Below are 12,235 nucleotides of genomic sequence, written 5' to 3'. Positions count from 1 at the left end.
TGTGGCATCATATACAGTGTGGCAGCATATACAGTGTGGCATCATACCAATGGAGGCTATGTGGCAGCATATACAGTGTGGCAGCATATACAGTGTGGCAGCATATACGGTGTGGCAGCATATACGGTGTGAAAGCATATACGGTGTGGCATCATACCAAGTAAGGCTATGTAGCATCATATCAAAGGAGGTTATGTGGCATCATATACAGGGATACAATGTGGCATCATACCCAGTAAGGCTGTGTGGCATCATATACAGGGATACTGTGTGGGATCATACCCAGTAAGGCTGTGTAGCATCAGATCAAATGAGGTTGTGTGGCATCATATACAGGGATACTGTGTGGCATCATACCAAGTAAGGCTGTGTAGCATCATATCAAAGGAGGTTGTGAGGCATCATATACAGGGATACTGTGTGGCATCATACCCAGTAAGGCTGTGTGGCATCAGATCAAAGGAGGTTGTGTGGCATCATATACAGGGATACTGTGTGGCATCATACCCAGTAAGGCTGTGTGGCATCATATACAGGGATACTGTGTGACATCAGACCCAGTAAGGCTGTGTAGAATCAGATCAAATGAGGTTGTGTGGCATCATATTCAGGGATACTGTGTGGCATCATAACCAGTAAGGCTGTGTGGCATCAGATCAAAGGAGGTTGTGTGGCATCATATACAGGGATACTGTTTGGCATCATATCCAGTAAGGCTGTGTGGCATCATATACAGGGATACTGTGTGGCATCATACCCAGTAAGGCTGTGTAGCATCACATCAAAGGAGGTTGTGTGGCATCATATACAGGGATACTGTGTGGCATCATACCCAGTAAGGCTGTGTAGCATCATATCAAATGAGGTTGTGTGGCATCATATACAGGGATACTGTGTGGCATCATACAAAGTAAGGCAGTGTAGCATCATATCAAAGGAGGTTGTGTGGCATCATACCCAGTAAGGCTGTGTGGCATCATATACAAGGATACTGTGTGGGATCATACCCAGTAAGGCTGTGTAGCATCAGATCAAATGAGGTTGTGTGGCATCATATACAGGGATACTGTGTGGCATCATACAAAGTAAGGCAGTGTAGCATCATATCAAAGGAGGTTGTGTGGCATCATACCCAGTAAGGCTGTGTGGCATCAGATCAAAGGAGGTTGTGTGGCATCATATACAGGGATACTGTGTGGCATCATACCCAGTAAGGCTGTGTAGCATCACATCAAAGGAGGTTGTGTGGCATCATATACAGGGATACTGTGTGGCATCATACCCAGTAAGGCTGTGTAGCATCATACAAAGTAAGGCAGTGTAGCATCATATCAAAGGAGGTTGTGTGGCATCATATTCAGGGATACTGTGTGGCATCATACCCAGTAAGGCTGTGTGGCATCAGATCAAAGGAGGTTGTGTGGCATCATATACAGGGATACTGTTTGGCATCATATCCAGTAAGGCTGTGTGGCATCATATACAGGGATACTGTGTGGCATCATACCCAGTAAGGCTGTGTAGCATCACATCAAAGGAGGTTGTGTGGCATCATATACAGGGATACTGTGTGGCATCATACCCAGTAAGGCTGTGTAGCATCATATCAAATGAGGTTGTGTGGCATCATATACAGGGATGCTGTGTGGCATCATACCCAGTAAGGCTGTGTGGCATCATATACAGGGATACTGTATGGCATCATACCCAGTAAGGCTGTGTAGCATCAGATCAAAGGAGGTTGTGTGGCATCATACCCAGTAAGGCTGTGTGGCATCAGATCAAAGGGGGCTGTGTGGCATCATACCCAGTAAGGCTGTGTGGCATAATATCAAATGAGGTTGTGTGGCATCATATACAGGGATACTGTGTGGCATCATACCAAGTAAGGCTGTGTAGCATCATATCAAAGGAGGTTGTGTGGCATCATACCCAGTAAGGCTGTGTGGCATCAGATCAAAGGAGGTTGTGTGGCATCATATACAGGGATACTGTGTGGCATCATACCCAGTAAGGCTGTGTAGCATCATATCAAATGAGGTTGTGTGGCATCATATACAGGGATACTGTGTGGCATCATACCAAGTAAGGCTGTGTAGCATCATATCAAAGGAGGTTGTGTGGCATCATACCCAGTAAGGCTGTGTGGCATCAGATCAAAGGAGGTTGTGTGGCATCATATCCAGGGAGGCATGTGGCAGCGTATACAGTTTTTGATTTGACGTCTTGGGAGAGATATGTATCAACTGTTGTTTGTATTTGTCAGTTATGGCGCCAAAGAGAATTCTGAAATCCATTGATGAAAATCAACCGATACGTAAACGAATACAACCAACTTTTACCCCAGAGGAGAAAGAAAAAAGAGCCCAGGCGGTAAGACTTTGTGCAGTTGATGTCTGTGAAATGCTTCACTGTGCTGTGGGATAGGACGCTGACTCTTTCATTTGTGGGGGGCCAAGAACACCACCATCTACTGGTTTTACTATAAACCAAACCGGTACGAAAGTGGATTTTTTTGTGGGACCTCTTTTGGTCGTCCATTCCATTCATAATATTGTGTCCTATATTTTTTGGGTCTTTTCACTCACCTTCACCATTGACGTAAGTGGAGCGCACACTGTTGAATATACCTATGTTGGGTGCCACAATTTTATAATGCAAAATCTAATTCCTAGATGTACATGGCCACTCCAAAATCAATGATAAAATAGCGCAATGCACAGCTGGTGATTTCTGTACTGTTCTCACAATGTGCATAATGTTGACTTACATTACATTTTATAGTGCCAACATTGTTTCTTTTTTTAGAGAGCGATATTAGATCAGGAACTTCGAGGAAGGTGTCAAAAATATAAAGATCCAAATCAAATTCTTGTACTCCAGCCAATAAGAAAACAAGAAGAGCAAAGTCTGAGACAAAGTCCATCAACGTCAGTAAAACCTGTGGAATCGTGGTGTTAGTGTGGTAACTGCACGAATTTGCCTACTGAAGAGGAATGCGTCTGTTGCAAAGATATACGGAATGTGCTCAACAAAATGGAAGAAGATGAGCCGATTACGTGCATTACAGAGCATCCTACTCTTACTGACAGATGTCTGGACAAGGACCAACTTACCCTATGTGAAATGTATCGATGTTTTGGTCCAACACGTCCAGCACCACTAAATAACAGGTAAGGACATTATTTCGTGAGATTACTTTATAACTATGGTCCAGTCATGTTTGAATGATGCTATTGTGATCCTAACCTTATTCCTGTAATATATATTATGTTTATTTTGAGCAGCATGCATGTGTCTAATATGTGTCTGCCCAAATTCTTATGTGGTCCGTGTAACACTAGCAGTAAATTTTGATCGTGTTCCACGCAGCAACCAACCGATGTGTGTCGCTACAGCCTTTGTGAGCTCTTATGTTTTCTGATTATATAGTAAATAATATGACCATGTTAGGGGTGACAGATTGTCCTCTGTATAGTGTGCAAATATGATTGCCTAACAATAGTTTTTTATCCTGTATAGGTCCTTACGGAAGGTCGCATACCGAATGTTCACGATGTGGGTTCACGGTTACCTTGGACGAAAAAACCGGCGGACCATTCCAGCATGTGCAGTTCGGAAAGTCAGAGCAATATTTCCAGAAGAAAACCAAGTATATGTTGGTTTCAAGCAAGCCACTGACAATAATGCTTCGGAAATGGCAGATTTTTGAAACGTGTTTGATTACTTTACTATGTTTTTATATTTTACAATAAAAAAATTATTCTGAAAATAAATACTTGGAGGTGTTTATTTATTGTAACATAGTAACACAGGATAAGTATTGGACATACCAGAAAATAATATACAGGATATAAAGTGCTAGTGTTGATTCCGAGGAAGGCAAAAAAACCCAGGTTGGCAGAGTCAAATATCCCCGGTTATTTTTGTTTTGTTCTTTATTTGTTGTGTGTGGGGGAAATTCCTTCCCGACTCCAAATATGGCAATCAGAATAAATCCCAGAATCAACATCCAATCTACACAGATAGTTTGCTTACAAATTCTTCCAGTGACAGGCAATATAAATAGTGTGAAATACTTGTAAGCTAGTAGGTTTAGATTGTAAAATAATTGATGGTATTGTCAGCAGGATGATGTATAGTAAATGAAACATGCTTCATTATAGGTCACTGCACAATCATTGAAATTGTGAATTTGCTTATGTGCTTTGCTTCTCCATTGATCTGAATTGACAACTTATGTATTATAATATCGTCCGTACTATTGTCAATTTATGAACAATAACAATTGATGACAATAACAAAATTACTTTCCCTACAAGGCTTTGTGTTGACTTCATAGTATGGGTGCAAGTGAAGAGGGACTATTTAGTAAATAATTCTTGACACTTAACCCCTTAATGACCGCCGATACGTCTTTTTACGGCAGTTATTAGTGGGCTTTATTCTAGAGCGCCGCCAAACTACGTCGCTGCTGTAGAATAAAGTAAACAGATTAGGGAGCCGTGAAATCTCCCTGCTCTCAGCTGCCAGAAGCAGCTGAGGGCTGGGGGCGTCCCTGCTCTGCCGGGTGAGATCGATATTAGTATCGATCTCACCTGTTTAACCCCTCAGATGCGGTGCACAATAGCGTGCACCGCATCTGAGTGGTTTTGGAGAGAGGGAGGGAGCTCCCTCTCATCTCACTGACACCCGGCGATAAAATCGCCGAGTGTCTGTGTCTTCTATGGCAGCCGGGGGTCTAATAAAGACCCCCAGGTCTGCCTGCAGCGAATGCCTGCTAGATCATGCCGCAGGCATGACCTAGCAGATGCCTGTCCATTTTAAACGGACAGGCAGTAATACACTGCAATACAAAAGTATTGCAGTGTATTATAATAGCGATCGGAGGATAGTGAAGTCCCCTAGTGGGACTAGTAAAAAAGTAAAAAAAGTTTAATAAAGTTAATTTAAAAAAAAAGTGAAAAAAAAAAATGAAAAACCCAGCTTTTCCCCTTACAAAATGCTTTACTATAAAAAAAAACTACAATAAAGCAAAAAAGTTACACATATTTGGTATCGCCGCATCCGTAACGACCCCGACTATAAAGCTGTTGCGTTATTTAACCCGCACGGTGAACGCCGTAAAAAATAAAATTAAAAACAATGGAAAAATTGCTGTTTTCTGTTAATCCTGACTTAAAAAAAATTTGATAAAAAGTGATCAAAAAGTCGCATCTACTCTCAAATGGTACCAATAAAAACTGCAAGTCGTCCCGCAAAAAACAAGACCTTATACAGCTATGCCGACACAAAAATAAAAAAGTTACAGCTCTTCGAATGTGACAATGGAAAAATCTAAAAAATGGCTTGGACATTAGGGCCCAGAATGCCAGCAGGGGGAAGGGGATAATATCATAAAATACAAACGTAAGTCTAAATGTAAGGCATTTTGGGAGAAGGGCAAACACAACCTAGTTCAGTACATTAAAAACGGGATTTGTGAGCAATAACAGCTGCTGCTTTATCCGGCCGTGGTTCTGTGGCTATGTTTGGTGGTAGGGTCAATTTCCGTGTTTGCCAACTATGTTCAATTTCCTGTTTTGACAATTTGATCACATTGACAAACATAGGAAAGAGGTGTGAGAAAGACATTGGTACGTAGTCTTTCTTTACAGTCCATTTTTTGCTTAGTTTTGAGAAAACTACATTATACCTCATGCTACCAAGCCGATCCGACTTTGTGGTCTGTCGGTGGACTCGATTGTTCCCGTTTTGTACTATGATTATGTGACAAAATAGCACGTTTTGTCCGTGCTTCCATTCCGTCAAAAGAAAAAATTATTCTTTTTGGTCGGTATTTCAGAATTAAGCTGTGGAATACCTCTATTTTTCCAGTATGACAATAATATGACAAGTGGGGCAAGTCTTTCAATATTTGTTTATCATTTACGATCTTTTCCACCTGCTCATAGGCTGCAGATGTTGCTGACATCCAATTGTGTTTTCGATCGTCATCAATGTCTAAACATCTGTGATCACATTGTGTGACAATGTCACCATGGAATTCATGTACATTACGAATATGGTGAAGTACAGAGAGACATTTTTCACGCAGCACATCCACATTACCGGAAGCAGTACAACAACAGTACCAAAAATGATTGGTTATTGACGTGATCCAATCACCAACTTGGGAACAGCTTCTTTTTTTACTCGCAGCCTTCAGTTTCTTACGAACGGACTTTGCATAATGCCATATATCAAATTGATGTTCAATCTCTGGGTATTATTCACGTATTTTTTTTACGTATGGCAACATGACGGTCTGTTGCAAGAACATGCACATTGAGCCCATCTTGAATAACACGGTCAAGACAGTTTTGAAAGGCCAAATTTTCCATAGCCACAGAAGATGTGGTTTGTGTAACCTGAACGATTTCAAAGTCAACAATCTTGTCGCTGTTATAATCCATCATTGTGTACACACAATATTTTGCATTATGCCCAGGGCTATCACATTGTCCGTCACCAAGGAGACACAATGGTGTTTGTTTGATTTCTTTATGAACTTCCTTTTTTTCTTGTTTCCAGTGAATGTCCACCACTGGAAATAAAAATTTTCTTTGGTGACGAAAGTAGGTTGAATGTGAAATAAATTGAATCCCAATAGATGAACAAATGTGGGACATCTTGGCATAGTTTGCCACCATTAAATAAAATGGAAGCTGCAATCAGAACATTTCCAACCGGTATACGATGAAACTTGGGTTGACTTTCCCACAAAAAATCATGTCCATTGTAACATTTGCCATGTACTGAAAGATAGGTACCTTGCTGGAATTTAACTGGGTTTTCAATTTTTTGCCCGCAGAAACAGGCACACTGAGCAACCAGTACATCTAAAGCAGATTCAAAAACCAAAAATTTGCGCTCTTTTACTAGGTCTTCATCTGCTGGTTTTGAAAACAAATTGGTTGTCACGTTGTCAAATGACAGACTTGCATCTTGTGGTTCGTAGTCCAGATCTGTGGCATCATTTCTGCCAGTATAAGAAACAAAGCTTTCCTCTGGATCCTCCAATATGGCTTGGCATGATGTTTGTCTTTTTAAGCGGCGGGGGTTGAAAAGTTAGATGGGTAAAAATGATCCAACTTCATTGTTGATTGGTTTTCAAAAGAAAGTTCTTCCTCTGGAAACTGGCATCCTGTATCCACTGTGAAGATGTGTGATTGAGTGGTTGCATCGGTTTTTCTTTTGAAAGGTGTGTTGGTGGCTATCGTTGAGAATGTCCTCTGTTTGGAGTTTGTTGTTGCATTTCTTTGAAAAAAAATTCTGTTGACACCAATTTTGACATGTTTCACTCCCATCACTTGGGACATTGACGTTGGTGGATCGTTTTGCATTGAGGTACCGGTAGAAACGTGTGTAATGCTGTTGGTGGATGTAGTAGCCAAAGGTAATTGCATGCATTGTGTTGCCCAAGAATAACTGTGTTCATGTTCTGTACGTTTCCGTTTAGATGGTGGAGACTCTGTTTCCTGATAAGGGAATATAGTGGGAATTGCACTTTCCTTCAGCCATCGTACCTTCTTTTCAGACATATAAACATAAGTCTTGTTTGAAGTGTTTGGAACATAGTCTAAATAAATCTTGTTTTTTTCCGTCCAAAATTCTTTGTGAGAGTGCATCTATATTGTCCAACGATTGTCTAGCCTGTTGGAGCCAGACTTTAATCTTGTCAATGTTGCCTGGAAAAACATGCAGGATCACTCCTTGACAGTAAGTAGCTCGATTAGACCGACTGTCACAACCAGACACAATGCACGACGGCATTTGTCAAAAAAGTAAATTTCAATATTATGGCATGAAAAAAACATAATTCCTATAATAACGAGGGATTAGATAAAGAGAGGTGATACCCCTAATGAGGTATATTTTGTGTGCTACGATCCTTAGAATTCAGATTTAGATCTTTGAGTTCGGGTTTTCAAAGCGCAAGATTGAAAAGTCGTGAGTTTGGAGAAAATCCACAGTGGGTTTTATAAGATAAAACATCCTATTTGTGTAACTTCTTCGGTCACTGCGTGTGAACTCACCCTCAAAGTTATCCCACAAATTTGGACTATGGTGGGTGGCAGATATGTCATGTGGAGAAGTAAGTATTGAACATGTAAAATTGTTTATAGGTAACAGTTTGGCACTGGGAATTGACTGTTCACCAAGGCAGAAAATAGTAGTGTGTAGTTTGACACTATCACTGCCAAACATTCAATGATCGCAGTGCCAGACAGTTTCACCATCTCAATGGCTGAGGAGAGCAGTTTTGTATGACTAACCCAAAATTAATTGTTATTTTTCTGTAATTGAGACAGGGAATGAAAGAGAATAACATTTATAAACCATTTTTTTTTTTATTGATGAAGCCATAAGTGGCTTCCAAAGTAACACTGAAAAAGTCTTTCATCATAAACACAAATATAAGATTTACATGCAGAACAAAAAAAATTTTTGTTCCATAGTCACAAATAAATAGTTCAGGTAAAAAGGCAACATTGACGGATAGGGACAAACACATAAAAGTACAAAATGGAAGACGAAACAGAAAGACATTTACATTGAAAACACACAGACGTCAACGGCAATCACAAAGAAGTTATCAGCAGGTGAAAACACCTTGCTTTGTCTCATCATCCGACCGGACCTTCAAATTGTATTACAGAACGTTTCTGCCAACCATGCGGCATGTCAAAGTTATATTTCCTAGAGAAGAATAAAATAAAAAAATGTATCAATGGTTTGATCACCTTCAACCGGTGAACTATGCGCAACATGGTCGCTTGGGAAGAATGACATCCCTGTCTCGTCACTCTGCATAGTTTGGATCATCTTGTGAACGTGTGTGTCATGTATGTTTATCTGAACTCCCTTGGTTCGGTCTTACTTACTTTCTGTAATTCCTCGCTTATGCTGCTCAAAATGGCCTGTTAGTCTCCGCCGTGGTAATCCGCTCTGGTTGCTGCTGCAGCCGCTGTCATCTGGATCTGATGTGCACAGTCGATGTCCTCGAGGTGTTCGCTCTGCAGTGGCGCGTTGCTCGCCCTCCTAAAATAATTCCAAAAATAAATTTAAATGTCCATAATTTTCCAGATAAAGTAAGATTTTGAGAATTGTAACACGCCCGTTTTTCTCAGCAAAGTACCGCACAACAAAGACGCCAACGATAATCACAAACCCACCCACACCCTGAACAAGCCCCTCACACAGATACCTCGCAAATATAGAATACCCCGCAGCAAACATGCAGACAGTTATCTTGGATATCTCATGCACACACACATAACCAGCAGCCTCTAATAAACACCCCTCCCACCACCAAAAAAACCAGCAGAATCCTACTTTGCACTAACCCTCGTAAAAAGCATCCGTCCAAATTTACTGTAGGAAAATTATGGGAGTCCCCTTGCTGCCGCCCCTGTCGAATGGATCTACGCTCCTCGAACGCACTCAAGGTCTTCTTCTGACTGGCGTGCTCCCTCTCCTCCTGGAAAACTGTGCTGTACAAAAAGTCACACACATGGTGGGATATGATGCTACACAGCCTTACTGGGTATGATGCCACACAGTATCCCTGTATATGATGCCACACAACCTCCTTTGATCTGATGCCACACAGCCTTACTGGGTATGATGCCACACAACCTCCTTTGATATGATGCTACACAGCCTTACTTGGTATGATGCCACACAGTATCCCTGTATATGATGCCACACAACCTCATTTGATCTGATGCCACACAGCCTTACTGGGTATGATGCCACACAGTATCCCTGTATATGATGCCACACAACCTCCTTTGATCTGATGCCACACAGCCTTACTGGGTATGATGCCACACAACCTCCTTTGATATGATGCCACACAACCTCCTTTGATATGATGCCACACAGCCTTACTGGGTATGATGCCACACAACCTCCTTTGATATGATGCCACACAGCCTTACTGGGTATGATGCCACACAACCTCCTTTGCAGTGGCATAACTACCGCCAGAGCAGCGTAACAGCATGTCTTTTATTAGGACACACTGTAGATCGCATTTTTTTGGGAGGGGGGACGCTGTATGGCGTTCCCTACAGGGGGGGGGCTGTATGGAGTTTCCTACATGGGGGGGGGGGAGGCGCTGTATGGAGTTCCCTACAGGGGGGGGGGGCTGTATGGCGTTCCCTACATGGGGGGGGGGAGGCGCTGTATGGAGTTCCCTACAGGGGCGGGGGGGGGGGGGGGACGGACGCTGCATGGCGTTCCCTACAGGGACGACGGACGCTGCATGGCGTTCCCTACAGGGACGACGGACGCTGCATGGCGTTCCCTACAGGGACGACGGACGCTGCATGGCGTTCCCTACAGGGACGACGGACGCTGCATGGCGTTCCCTACAGGGACGACGGACGCTGCATGGCGTTCCCTACAGGGACGACGGACGCTGCATGGCGTTCCCTACAGGGACGACGGACGCTGCATGGCGTTCCCTACAGGGACGACGGACGCTGCATGGCGTTCCCTACAGGGACGACGGACGCTGCATGGCGTTCCCTACAGGGACGACGGACGCTGCATGGCGTTCCCTACAGGGACGACGGACGCTGCATGGCGTTCCCTACAGGGACGACGGACGCTGCATGGCGTTCCCTACAGGGACGACGGACGCTGCATGGCGTTCCCTACAGGGACGACGGACGCTGCATGGCGTTCCCTACAGGGACGACGGACGCTGCATGGCGTTCCCTACAGGGACGACGGACGCTGCATGGCGTTCCCTACAGGGACGACGGACGCTGCATGGCGTTCCCTACAGGGACGACGGACGCTGCATGGCGTTCCCTACAGGGACGACGGACGCTGCATGGCGTTCCCTACAGGGACGACGACGCTGTATGGCGTTCCCTACAGGGACGACGACGCTGTATGGCGTTCCCTACAGGGGGGGGGGACGGGGACGCTGTATGGCGTTCCCTACAGGGACGACGACGCTGTATGGCGTTCCCTACAGGGGGACGACGACGACGCTGTATGCCGTTCCCATACAGCCCCCCCTGTAGGGAACGCCATACAGCCCCCCCTGTAGATAACGCCATACAGCCCCCCCTGTAGATAACGCCATACAGCCCCCCCTGTAGATAACGCCATACAGCCCCCCCGTAGATAACGCCATACAGCCCCCCCGTAGATAACGCCATACAGCCCCCCCCGTAGATAACGCCATACAGCCCCCCCCGTAGATAACGCCATACAGCCCCCCCGTAGATAACGCCATACAGCCCCCCCGTAGATAACGCCATACAGCCCCCCCGTAGATAACGCCATACAGCCCCCCCGTAGATAACGCCATACAGCCCCCCCGTAGATAACGCCATACAGCCCCCCCGTAGATAACGCCATACAGCCCCCCCGTAGATAACGCCATACAGCCCCCTCTGTAGATATCTACAGAGGGGGCTGTATGGCGTTCTCAAAAGGGGGGGTTTGTAAAAAAGGCACTATCTACAAGGGGGGGGGGCCCAGTCAAAAGTTTGCTATGGGGCCCAGTCTTTCCTAGTTACGCCCCTGCTCCTTTGATATGATGCTTCACAGCCTTACTGGGTATGATGCCACACAGTATCCCTGTATAGGATGCCACACAACCTCCTTTGATCTGATGCCACACAGCGTTACTGGGTATGATGCCACACAACCTCCTTTGATCTGATGCCACACCGTATATGCTGCCACACTGTATATGCTGCCACATAGGCTCCGTTGGTATGCTGCCACACCGTATATGCTGCCACACCGTATATGCTGCCACACCGCCTCCGTTGGTATGATGCCATACTGTGTATGCTGCCACACTGTGTATGCTGCCACACCGCATATGCTGCCACACCGCATATGCTGCCACACCGCATATGCTGCCACATAGCCTCCGTTGGTATGATGCCACACTGTATATGCTGTCACACTGTATATGATGCCACATAGCCTCCGTTGGTATGATGCCACACTGTATATGCTGCCACATAGCCTCCTTTGATCTGATGCCACACCGTATATGCTGCCACACCGTATATGATGCCACATAGCCTCCGTTGGTATGATGCCACACTGTATATGATGCCACACTGTATATGATGCCACACCGTATATGCTGCCACACCGTATATGATGCCACACCGTATATGATGCCACATAGCCTCCGTTGGTATGATGCCAC

Source organism: Rhinoderma darwinii, chromosome 9 (genome assembly GCF_050947455.1).
Source record: "Rhinoderma darwinii isolate aRhiDar2 chromosome 9, aRhiDar2.hap1, whole genome shotgun sequence".
Classification (NCBI taxonomy): Eukaryota; Metazoa; Chordata; class Amphibia; order Anura; family Rhinodermatidae; genus Rhinoderma; species Rhinoderma darwinii.
The sequence above is the reverse complement of the archived record's forward strand: the minus strand, read 5'-3'. Positions refer to the sequence as shown.